This window comes from Furipterus horrens, unplaced genomic scaffold, assembly GCF_987537825.1.
Source record: "Furipterus horrens unplaced genomic scaffold, mFurHor1.1.pri manual_scaffold_3, whole genome shotgun sequence".
NCBI classification, from domain to species: Eukaryota; Metazoa; Chordata; class Mammalia; order Chiroptera; family Furipteridae; genus Furipterus; species Furipterus horrens.
The window spans coordinates 54,417,817-54,429,934 of NW_028327173.1; the positions used below are offsets into that span (position 1 = coordinate 54,417,817).

General features: G+C 34.9%; 1 protein-coding gene across 1 annotated transcript in view; it reads right to left on the reverse strand.

Annotated features, from left to right (window-relative positions):
• The window catches only part of LRRIQ3 (leucine rich repeats and IQ motif containing 3), a 94,169-nt gene that overhangs the window by 63,020 nt on the left and 19,031 nt on the right, over positions 1 to 12,118 (reverse strand). The window lies entirely within an intron of this gene.

The following is a 12,118-nucleotide window of genomic DNA, read 5'->3' on the forward strand; positions in this document are numbered from 1 at the left end:
TATTTTTAACTTTATTTTTTAAAGAATTAGGCTATGGAAAAATTTATTTCTCAAAACATTGTCGAAAACAATAGAGTATTCAGCTGGCAATTAGTGTAGGCTAATCATATTTGTGACATCAAAGGGGTTCAGAAGTCAGAAAAAAGAGACACTCAAAAAGAATTCTGCTACGATCACTCTCATCCCAAGGGTGGCTGAACCTGGCCAATGGTGTGCACTCTAAGGAGCAATATTAGAGTCTTTCCAATGCAGGGGTAATAGATTTCACTGAAATAGTCCAGCCTAGTCATTAAATAAATTAATAAGCAAAAAAAAAAAAAAAAAAAACAAGTCCTCATGAGGAAATCTCTATCCAGATTTATTACATTATCTAAAATGTCCAGTTTTCAACAACAACAACAACAAATACGAGACAGGCAAAGAACGGCAAAAGTGTAACCTATACAGATAAAAAGAGCTGGTCTTTGAAACTGCTTTTGAAAGGTCATAAGTGACAGACATAAGAGATAAAGATTTGAAAGCAACTATTATAAATATGTTTAAAGGAAATAAACCTCAAATAAGTAAAGGTATAATGGCAATGTCTTTTCAAGTAGAGATTATCAATAAAGACATAGAAATTATAATAATAAAAGAACCAAAAGAAAATTCTGCAGTTAAAGTATAATTGACTTCCCATCAAGATGGAGGCATAGGGGACTTCCAGCCAAGATGGAGGCTTAGATGGACACGCTAGGTCTCCCTCTACAACTAGAGAGGAATACAACTACTTCAAAACAAAGGATAACTAGAAATTCCAGAAAATAAAACTACACGGAAGCCCAACATATGAAGTTATAAACCAGCGGTGCCACTTGGGCAGGTAAGAATTAGAGAGGACAGCGCTGTTTGCGGTCGCACCTGGGACAGCGGCGGGGCAGCGAAAATTCCCGGCTGCAGTCAAGCCCCTGGCAGTGCGCGACCCCAGCGCTGGGGAAAGCAGCCACCGCATCGCCTTGAACAGTGAGGCCCAGGGGGGCGGGAGGACGGATCCCGGTCTCCTAGCTGAATAACTGTGTGAATCCATCTTGGACCCCCGCCCCCAAAGAAAGCACCACAGGGCTGCGAAATAGGTCGCGGACAGGCGCCGGTCGCTGAATTGTGACGCGTACACAGGCACTGCCCCCTACAGCCGGCCCAAGAAAACAAAACGCATCTGTCAAAATGAGGCAGACAACTATAGAAATCCCGGTGGCACAGCTCACCAGGAAACAGATAGAGAACCTGACAGATGAACAGATAAGAAACCTGTCAGAGGCTCAGTTCTGGGCCATTGTTATCAGGTGGCTTACAGAATTCACAAAAGAGCAGGAAAAAGATAAGAAAGAAGCGAAAAACATTCATAACGAAAGGAACAAAACCACATACGAGACAGATGGTGAGGAAAAAAAATCCAGAGTTCATTTCAACAAACTGGAATATGGAGAAGGAACAAGCAGTCAACCAATGCAGAGAGAGGAAATAGGAAGCAACAATGAGAGGATCAGAAACCTCTGGGACAGCTATAAAAGGCCCAACATAAGAATCATTGGTTTGCCAGAGAGTGAGGAAGATGAACTAGAACTTGAAAAATTGAGTGAAAATATAATAAAGGAGAACTTCCCAGACTTGGGGAAGGGAATAGACTTGCAGGTCCAGGAAGCAAGGAGAGTTCCCAAGAGACTGGACCCAGGGAGAACCACTCCAAGACACATTATAATCAAAATGTCAAAAATTAAAGATAAAGAGAGAATCTTAAAAGCAGCAAGAGAGAAGAAAAGAATTATGTACAAAGGGGTCCCAATTAGACTATCAGCTAACTTCTCAAGGGAGACCCTACAGGCAAGAAGGGACTGGCAAGAAATATTCAAAGTAATGAAAATCCAAAACCTACAACCACGAATACTCTATCCAGCGAAATTGTCATTCAGAATAGAAGGACAGAGAAAGTGTTTCCAGGACAAAATAAAACTGAAAGAGTTCATTAGATCCAAACCACTGTTATATGAGATGTTAAAGGGACTGGTTTAAAAAACAGAAGCTAGGGAGATGAAACAAAGGCAAACTAAACAGGCAACGAGAGTGGAAAAGGAACTGTGGGTACGGGAAGCATATTGGGGGGAGGTCAACAGGGAGGGGGAGTGGGGAGAGGGAGGGAGATGATATAGGAATTGGGGATCATGGTAGGAGGGAATGGAATAGACGGAGAGAGGTTGGGAGGAACTGTATGCACAACTAATGGACATAATCTAAAAGGGGGGGACAACTGGAGGGAGGGGGGCCACCGGGTGGAGGGGAGCAGAGGGAAGGAAAATTGGCACAAATGTAATATTTTAATCAATAAAACACATTAAATCTGAAAAAAAAAAAAGATGGAGGCATAGGTAGACACAGAAAAGATAAAAAGATAACCAAATCGAGAAGATGGTAAAAAAAAAAAAAAAAAAAAAAGTTGACAAAACTTTACCTACACTAAGCAAGGCAGAAAGAGAGAGATAACCCATATCAACAAATTTTAAATGAAAGAGGAGACATAATTGATATACAAAGACATACAAAGGATCACAAGAGACTACTATGAACAACCCTGCCCAGGCTCTGTAGCTTCAGCTTCACTGGAGAGGACACTCCAGCGTCATCGCAAGATGTCGATTCAACACGGGAGGAGACAGATACCGTGTCACTCCTGAGTCGGACTGCACAACCATTCTCGGCGGTGCAGATAGACTCTTAAGAAGCTACACCATCGTCTCTCGAGACGGACGGCTGCCGACCACCACTATGAACAACTATATTCAACTATATTCAAACAAAATGGACAAACTAAAAGAAATGGAATAAATTAAGAAGAAATAGAAAATCTAAAAGGATAAAATCCCTAGAAGTAAACTTAGAAATAAAGCTCCTTGACATGGCTTTTGTCAATGATTTTTTTGGGGGGATATGACACCTAAACTTCAAGCAACCAAATAAAAATAAACACCTCAATAAAGTTGCAGAATACATTATTTGTTTTAATACTGTTTTGGTGGTCTTTCTGTTTGATTGTATCAAACAAAAAATTTTCTGTATAGCCAAAAGATGATCAACAAAATGAAAAGATAATCTACAGAATGGGGACAAATAATTGCAAACCATATATATACTATAAGGATTAATATCATATATATATATATATATATATATATATATATATATATATATATATATATAAAATAAAACTCAATAAGAAAAAATTAAATTAAATTAAATTAAAAGTGGGCAAAAGACCTGATTAGACATTTTCCCAAAGAAGATACATCAATAGCCAAAAGGGGCTGAAAAGATGTGCAACATCACTAATCATTAGAGAAGTGCAATCACAACAACAATGAGGTATTACCTCACACCTGACAGAATGGCAATCATCAAAAAGATAAGTGATAAATGCTGGCTAGGATGTAAAGAGCATTCCTATTCACTGTTGGTGAGATTGCGAACTGACAGAGCCACTATGGAAAACTGTATGTAGGATCCTCACAAAATTAAAAATGGAACTGCCATAAGATCCATCAATTTCTCTTCTGGGAATATATTCAAAGGAAAAAAAAAAACGGAAAAGTTATCTGTACCCCATATTCATAGCAGCATTCTTTATAATAGGCAAAGCATGGAAACAAAGCACCCATTAATGGACAAATGAATAAATAAGTTGTGATATATATATATATATATATATATATATATATATATATATACACACATACAATAAAAATATTATTCAGCCATTAAAATAATAAACAAGGAAACCTTGCCATTCGCAACAACATGGATGACTCTGTGGGCATGATACTCAGCAAAATAAGTCAGACAGAGAAAGACAATACTAATTCTGAATGATCTCACTTATATGTAAAATCTAAAACAAAACAAAAACACCAAACTCATAGAAAATATAGTCAGGTTTATGATAAATAGGGGATGGTGTGAGGAGAGGGAGAACTGAAGGAAGGTGGTAAAAGATACAAATTTCCAGCTGTAAGAAAAATAATAAGTATCAGGGATATAGTGTACCATATGATGACTTTAGTTAATTTAACCATGCTGTGTGATATATATAAAAGTTGTCAGAACAAATCCTAGGAGTTCTCATCACAAAGAAAAATGTGGGTTTTTTTTTCCTTTTTTTTGTATCTATATGAGATGATGGATACTAACTAAACTTATTGTGATAATAATTTCACAATATTTGTAAAGGAAACCCTTATGGACCTTAAACTTATACAACGATATATGTCAAATTTATCTCAATAAAACTGGTTTAAATTTAAAAACTGCAAAAATAAAACTGAGATAATCCATTGCTATCAGACATGCCTTTTAAGAAATAATAAAGGAAGTTCTTCAGGTTGAAAAAGTGACCTCAAACACTAATTTAATAAAAAAAATTGTGCTTGGAAAGGAAGTTATGAAGTTATGTAATTATAAGACAATATAAATTCATATTTCCACTTCTTTGTGCTCTTAACTAATTCAAAAAGCAACTGTATAATGAGGTATATATAAAATCATATCATTGGGTCTAAAGCAGGTAGAAGCAACTCTGTTTCAGAGTAATGAAATGACACCACATGGTAACTGGAGTCCATAAAAAAAAATAAAGATAACTAGAAATGTGATAAATTGGATTGTCAATATAACAAACTCAGTGAATACATACTTGCTCTTTTTCTTTTAGCTCTTTTAAAAGGATATAACAGTTTATAAAGTGATAATTATAATAATATATTGTTTGGATATAACATATAGTTGTCATAGATGTAACACTAACAGCATAAGAAGTAGGAAGAGGAAATAAACATATATAAATGTAACATTTTTATACCTCATTAAGATGAACATAAGACAAGATAGTTTAATTTATTTGTTAAATTGTTTATTCAGTCATAAAATATTTTCAATCTTTTAGTAAATTTTTAACAAAGATGCTTTTGGTTAATAAATATTAGAAGAAAGCACATCTGTGTTTCAAGATGGTATTAAACTAAGTAAATTTTAAAGCTACAAATGTTAGATAACATGATTTGAATCTGTACGTTGTCTTTACAGATTATTATTAATGATCCAAACCATATGCAAAGATAGATTTTATTTTAAATCATTTATTTCTGGCAAATTCACTTGATTAAAATTTTCTCATAAGAGTGTTGACCTAAATTTATCTTCTAAAATATGATTTACTTTGAAAAAAACAAAGAAACATCTGCTACTTCTATCTTTAATATACCTAGTTTATAAAGTAGGAATTTATTTCATCTTCATGTTGAACAAAATCAGCATTCAAAATTATATAATTTACTATAACAAAATAATAGACTATTATATTTGTATTTCATGATTCCAAAATGAGGACTCAAAATGTACTCTGCAAGTAAAAGTCAGTTAGAATCCAAAGAACAGACATATTATTTAAAAGTTGCCTAAATGGTTTTATATTATAAAATTACATTAAGTATATTATAAATCCCTTTTATTTATTTATTTAAGCTTGATTTTTATTGTATTTTTTCCACTACAATTTAGTCCCCTTATTCCTTACATTTAAGTAAGTTTTATGTAAATAATTTGAAATGAGGTTAATAATTTTATGATTCATATACATCGTTATTTTACAATACTATATTGAGTATTATTTGATTATTCATATCGCTTTAAAAACTAGTGAAATATTAATATTGTATAAAAAAGGGGGATGCATCAATAGATGTTACTGTTCAAAGATTTTGGCTTAGAATCAACTATGTTCTATTTATTCTTTACCTACCATGTTTGGGGGTCTTCAAGTTACTAAATGTTGCTTGTTCTCTCTTCACCCTAATAAGGTGCCCTTAAGTCTGATGCACCAATTTGGTCGCTCAGTTGCAACCTATAGCCTAATTCCCTAGATTATAACCAGGATCTCTTTCTTTCACAAGGAGTCTTATTTGCAAACATTTGGCATAATTCCAGGATATCCATATATCAAATAACTACCAACAACTAACAATATAGATCTCAAAGTTATCAGATCAGGATATACCTACAACAAATTTCTTTAGTCTTGTTTAATATAATGTGCACTTACACTTCATATAAACCTTACAGTTCAGAAAAATTATATTAGCATTTTCCTACCAACCTAAAAATTAGGGGAAAAAAGTGTTTGTTTGTTTCGCTCTCTTGAACACAGTTCCAAGCAAACCTTAAATTCAACTAAAAGACTAGTACCATACATAACAAAACCCAGCAAAAAAAATTACCTATCACATCATAAATTCAATTAAAATTAAAATTTCCTCTGTGTCTTGAGCATAGCTTTCTACAACAGAGTTCAAAAAAAAACTATCCATAAAGAGCCAGAGTAAATATTTTAGGTTTTGCAGTACAAATTTGGTTGGTTGCATATTCTTCAATTTTTTACAGCTCTTTAAAAATATAAAAACCACTCTTCTTGTGTAACAAGTCACATCAGAGTGTGCCACAGGCTGTATTTTGCCAACCCTTAATCTATACCATATTCCAAAATACATGAATACACACACATGCAAATATTTTTCTCCCATTCTGCCTTAAAGAGATTTGGAGAACAGAAATACACACACACACACACACACACACACACACACACACACACACACATACTTGAATATAGATACACATATTCATATATAAACTTAATTGTGAATTAAATTTAACATAAGAAAAAATTTAACTTACAGAAATGTTCTACAGGTCCTAGAAAACACATCAGTCTTGTCTATTATGATAATATGGCTATGCAAACAACATTGAATTTAATGGATATTTAGTAAAGCTGCATGGCCCCTGAATATCTTCCTGTTCTGGCTGCCTGAACTGATATATTGTTATCTCCAACATGTGAATGACTTAGGGGATACGCACTCCCTCTTCCATTCTCCTAAGAGCTAAGACATTGTCATATAACTTAGCTTCAACCAAGTTAATGTTTTCTCCCTGAATTTTAACTTTTTTAGGAATGATCCAAAAGCACAAGACAATGGAGAGTTGATGGCACTGCAGCAGAATGACAGGATGACATGTAGCCAGTAAAAACAGACAAATGGAAAGCACCCTGAGCAAATTGTTTCTCAGGTGGAGTCTTGGCTCTGCACTGTCTTTTAGTACTACTCATTTCTCAAGCCCAGTTATTGTGCTTCCTGAAAATTCTGTGAGCTTCATGGATAAACCTCCAACAAATTATATCAACTAAGTCATTTAGAGTTAGCTTCTGTTGTTTATAAGTAAGAACTCTAGATGCAAAATAACGAACATATTATAATCCCTCTATCTGAGCATGATGCTGCCTACTAGACCTACTATATAAATTTAAAGAGTTTTGAGAGATAGTCCACTACTAAAATACAATGCATTACTTAGTTTCCTTCTTATTATATTTGTATTAACTATCTAAATATAGTACTTCCTCTTCTTTTAATCTATCTTTTTTTGTAGCAATCATCAATTTGTCTCTGTGATAGCATATATGAAATAATTATAATTATCTTGCATAATTGTTGTGAGGATTGAGTAAGCTAATTATATTTAAAACATTTAAAACTTTAAACATAAAAAAGTATATTTCAGTAAAAATAATTTAGTAACAATAAAAGCATTGTTATTTTTGTAGAGTAACATATACATAAATTTACTGTACTGTTACATACAATAACATTCCATTATGTACTACTATATATGTGAAAATAAGAATTCCATTAGAATGTAATAAGGCAGCGACTTTGAACACTTTGGTCACTGTTGAATCTTCAGGACCTAGAGAGTACCTAACCTAGAGTAGGCACTCAATAATTTTTTAGTAATTTATTTTAGTTTAGTTTAGTTTAATTCATTTTTTTAAATTCTCACCTGAGGATATGTTCATTGATTTTAGAGAAAGTAGAAGGGAGATAAAGAAAGAGAAACATGGATGTGAGATTGAAACATCAACCGGTTGCCTCCTGTATGCTTCTCAACTGAAGATGAAACCCACAACCTCGGCAAGTGCCCTCCCCAGGGATGGAGCCCACAAACTTTTGGTGAACAGGATGACATTCCAACCAACTGAACAACCGAACCAGAGCTCAATAAATATTTTTTAAATGAATCAATCATAAAATTAATACTTGTATATCCTACCTTATAACATACTTATCAGACAGATAAGGTATATTTGTATAATTTTATAGTTTGTACATGAAATTTTCATCAAGGAATATTATTTCTCCTGGAGTTTAGCAAATGTTAGCAGAATAATAAATTTTTTTTTATTTGTCTCTGATAGGTATGATACAGACTTGAGTCCTATATCTGTAATCTAACATCTTATAACCTTAGGCAAGTTATTTATAGAATTGTTTATATGATTAACAATCATATAAATGCAGCAATTTTAGTGAACAAATTATAAGCAAGGTGCAAAACATTTGGGTATTGGAGACATTTCTCATGGTTAGAAGTAGATGTAAGAGAAGACTAATTATTTGGACCTTTGGGTTGCAGGAATCCATAGGCACCTCTCAGGGCAGCTGTGTATGTTTCCCAGTTGTTTCTACTTTTGCTTTCCCATAGATGAATCCAGAAATACTTTTCTTATTCTAGCTTCTATGGTTTCTCAATTTATTGATGTATTTGTGTCTTAAGCAAATATTTTCGAGCACCTAATGTATCAATCATTACATGCTATAGATAGAGCGTGTAGTACATCTAGAGCTATACATATACAGACAACTGCAATACAGTATGTTAAGTGCTTTGTTAGTAAAAGTATGTGATGCACATCATAGGGGCAAATATCTATCATTTGTCCTTAACAAATTAGGAGCAATTGGAGGATTTTAAGTTGTGAATACAGTTAGGTTTACATTTTGAAAGGATTATTCTGTGGGTGCTATAGTAAATGTAATTGAAAGGAAGCAAGAAATCCAAGTGAAAAGTTTCCCATGGAGTCAAATAATGCAGAAAGCACAAGATATAACAGCAACACAAAGGTTTTATATATATTTTTTAAATAGCTAATAAGAATGTAATATCCATATTTTTCAGGCGTCATGTGCTTTATAGTCATGATCTCAATTCCCACAAGCAAACAGTGAAGTAAATACTGCTATTAGTTCCTGCTCTCTAGCAATTAACATATGAGGAAACTCAAGCTCAGAGTTGTTAAGTAACGCCTAATGGAACAGCATTTTAGAGGAAAACAATTGAAATTTGTTTGTCTTGAACCACTCTGATATATTTTAATTACTGACATCTCTGCCTCCAAAACTCAAATACTGTTCGTGCATGCCGAATATTCAGATATTGTTTCCATGCTCAAGGTTTTTATCTCATGTTACATACATGTCATGGAAATCTTGACTCTAGGAATGACAAACTCAATCCTAAGGGCATAAACTAAAGACAAGTCCCTTTAATTATTTATTTCATATAAAATTCGTTCTAAATTAAAAGGAACAGAAGAGACCGAAATAATACTTTATTTTTCTTTCTAGGTGAATAATTATCTGCCTTTATATTTTATGTTATTGATTATGCTATTATAGTTGTCTCAATTTTTCCCTCTTGGCCCCAGTCTACCTTTACCCACCTTCCCTCCAGCATTCCCCGCCTTAGTTCATGTCCATGGGTCATGCATATAAGTTCTTTGGCTTCTCCATCTCCTATACTATTCTTAACGCCCCACTGTCTATTATGTACTTACTAATTATGCTTCTTAATTCCTGCACCTTTTCTGCGTTCTTCCTCTCCTGCTTCCAGCTGATAACCCTCCAAATGATCTCCACATCTATGATTCTGTTCCTGTTTTGGTTGCTTGCTTAGTTTGTTTTTTTAGATTCAGTTGTTGATAGTTGCAAATTTGTTGCCATTTTAATCATCATAGTTTTGATCTTCTTTTTCTTCAATAAGTCTCTCCAACATTTCATGTAATAATGGCTTAGCGATGATCAATTTCTTTAGCTTCACCTTGTCTGGGAAACACTTTATTACCCTTCCATTCTAAATGATAGCTTTGCTGCATAGAGCAACCTAGGTTGTAGGCCCTTGCTTTTCATCACTTTCAATACTTCATGCCAGTGTCTTTTTGTCTGCAATGTTTCTTTTGAGAAATCAGCTGGTAGTCTTATGGGAACATCTTTGTGGGTGACTCTTCTTTTCTCTTGCTTAAGATTTTCTCTTTATCTTTAACCTTCGGCATCTTAATTATGATGTGTCTTGGTGTGGTCCTCTTTGGATCCAACTTGTGTGGGACTCAGTGCTTCCTGGATTTGTATGTCTATTTCTTTAGCCAATTAGAGAAGCTTTCTTTCATTATTTTTTCAAATAAATTTTCAATTTCTTGCTTGTCCTCTTCTCCTTCTCACATCCATGATTTAGATGTTGTTACATTTGGAAATATACCAGAGGGTCCTTATACTATCCCCATTTCTTTGAATTCTTTTTTCTTCTTGCTGTTCTGATTGAATGCTTATTTCTTCCATACATTCCAAATCGTGGATTTGAATCCCAGCTTCCTCCCCTCCACTGATGGTTCCCTGTAGATTTTTCTTTATTCCACTTAGTGTAACCGTTCTGCTGTTGCCACACTCCCTGAGTTCTTTGAGAATCCTGAGTGTTTTGAACTCTGCATCTGATAGGTTGGTTATCTCTTTTTTGTATAGTTCTTTTTCTGGGGTTTTGTTCTATTCTTTCATTTGGGCCATATTTCTCTGCCTCCTCAATTTGGCAGCCTCCCTGTGTTTGTTTCTGTGTATTAGGTAGAGATGCTTTGACTCCCTTAGTAGTGTAGCCTGTTGTAGAAAGGCATCTGTAAAGTGTATGGGATAGAGCCTTAAGTGATCACCAGGATGGGGCGACCCACCTCGCTGCTTTGTTGCTCTGTGGGGGGAGGGCTTAGAGAGGGGACAATGCCACTGCCTGGCTTCTGGGGGTTTGTCTGGCACTCGTCCTGTTTCCAGTTACTTCACCCTCTTCCCTTATGCTATGGAAGCCATTCCCCTGTTGTTGTGGTGGTGAATTCCAGAGCGGATGCATTTGCATATGTTCTAAGTCCATGGGAGCCATTTAAATGGAGTCTCCTGAAAACCTGGCAGTTTCTTCTGGCACCCCAAACCCCAACTGGTTTTTATAGTCCACAGTTACAGGGATTTATCTTCTTGGCACTGGCACCCCGGGTTGTGTGGTCTGGCCTGGGGCTAGGATCACTCACTCCTGAAAATCACTCTTGATTTTCACCTACCATACATGAATGTAAGGCCATCTTTTCCAATGCCACATCTGCTGTCCGTGGCACACCTCATCTCCTTGCCTCTCTGCCCATATCTGAAACTCTGCCCCTCTTACCCATCTGGATGAATGTAGCTTTTTTAAATCCTTCATTGTCGGACTTCCATACAGCTCACTTTTCTGATGGTTCTGAGTGTTATTTGTTTTGGGATCTAGTTGTAATTCTTTCTATGGTTGCATGAGGAGGCAAAGAATGTCTACCTACACCTCCATCTTTACTGGTAGTTAGAAATAATATTTTAAATAAATATACACCTATGAGCATCTGACTGGTTCCCTTCCACATCTTCTACTCCAAATAATTTTACTTGTCCCCACTTGTGAGTTCACTTTCTCTTACACTTTGACCTTGATTTGAAAAGTATGTACAGAACCTCTTTTCAGAAATTGCAGGCACTTTCAGAAATATGGTCACTTTGGCTCCTTGGCCCTCATACTTATCTCCCTTTATCAGGGATACTGACATCTATGATTTAGCATGCAGGCTAATGCATGAGGACATTATCTCTGCCTACCACAGAATGCTGAATATGATTTAGTGAAACTTCCTAGTCTGGATTTCTCAGAAACTGTCCATTGCCCAACTCTGTATCTATTTTAATCCTACCTACATTTCAGGACCAAATTTCATTTCTATCTTCTGATCTCTATCATTTAGCATCTGAAAATAAGCTAAATGAACATAAAAATGTTCATTTTCTTTTTCATATATTTGATGTTTGGCATAACTAATATACATAAATTGATGACAGAGTATCCTATCTTGTCTCACCAAATTCAG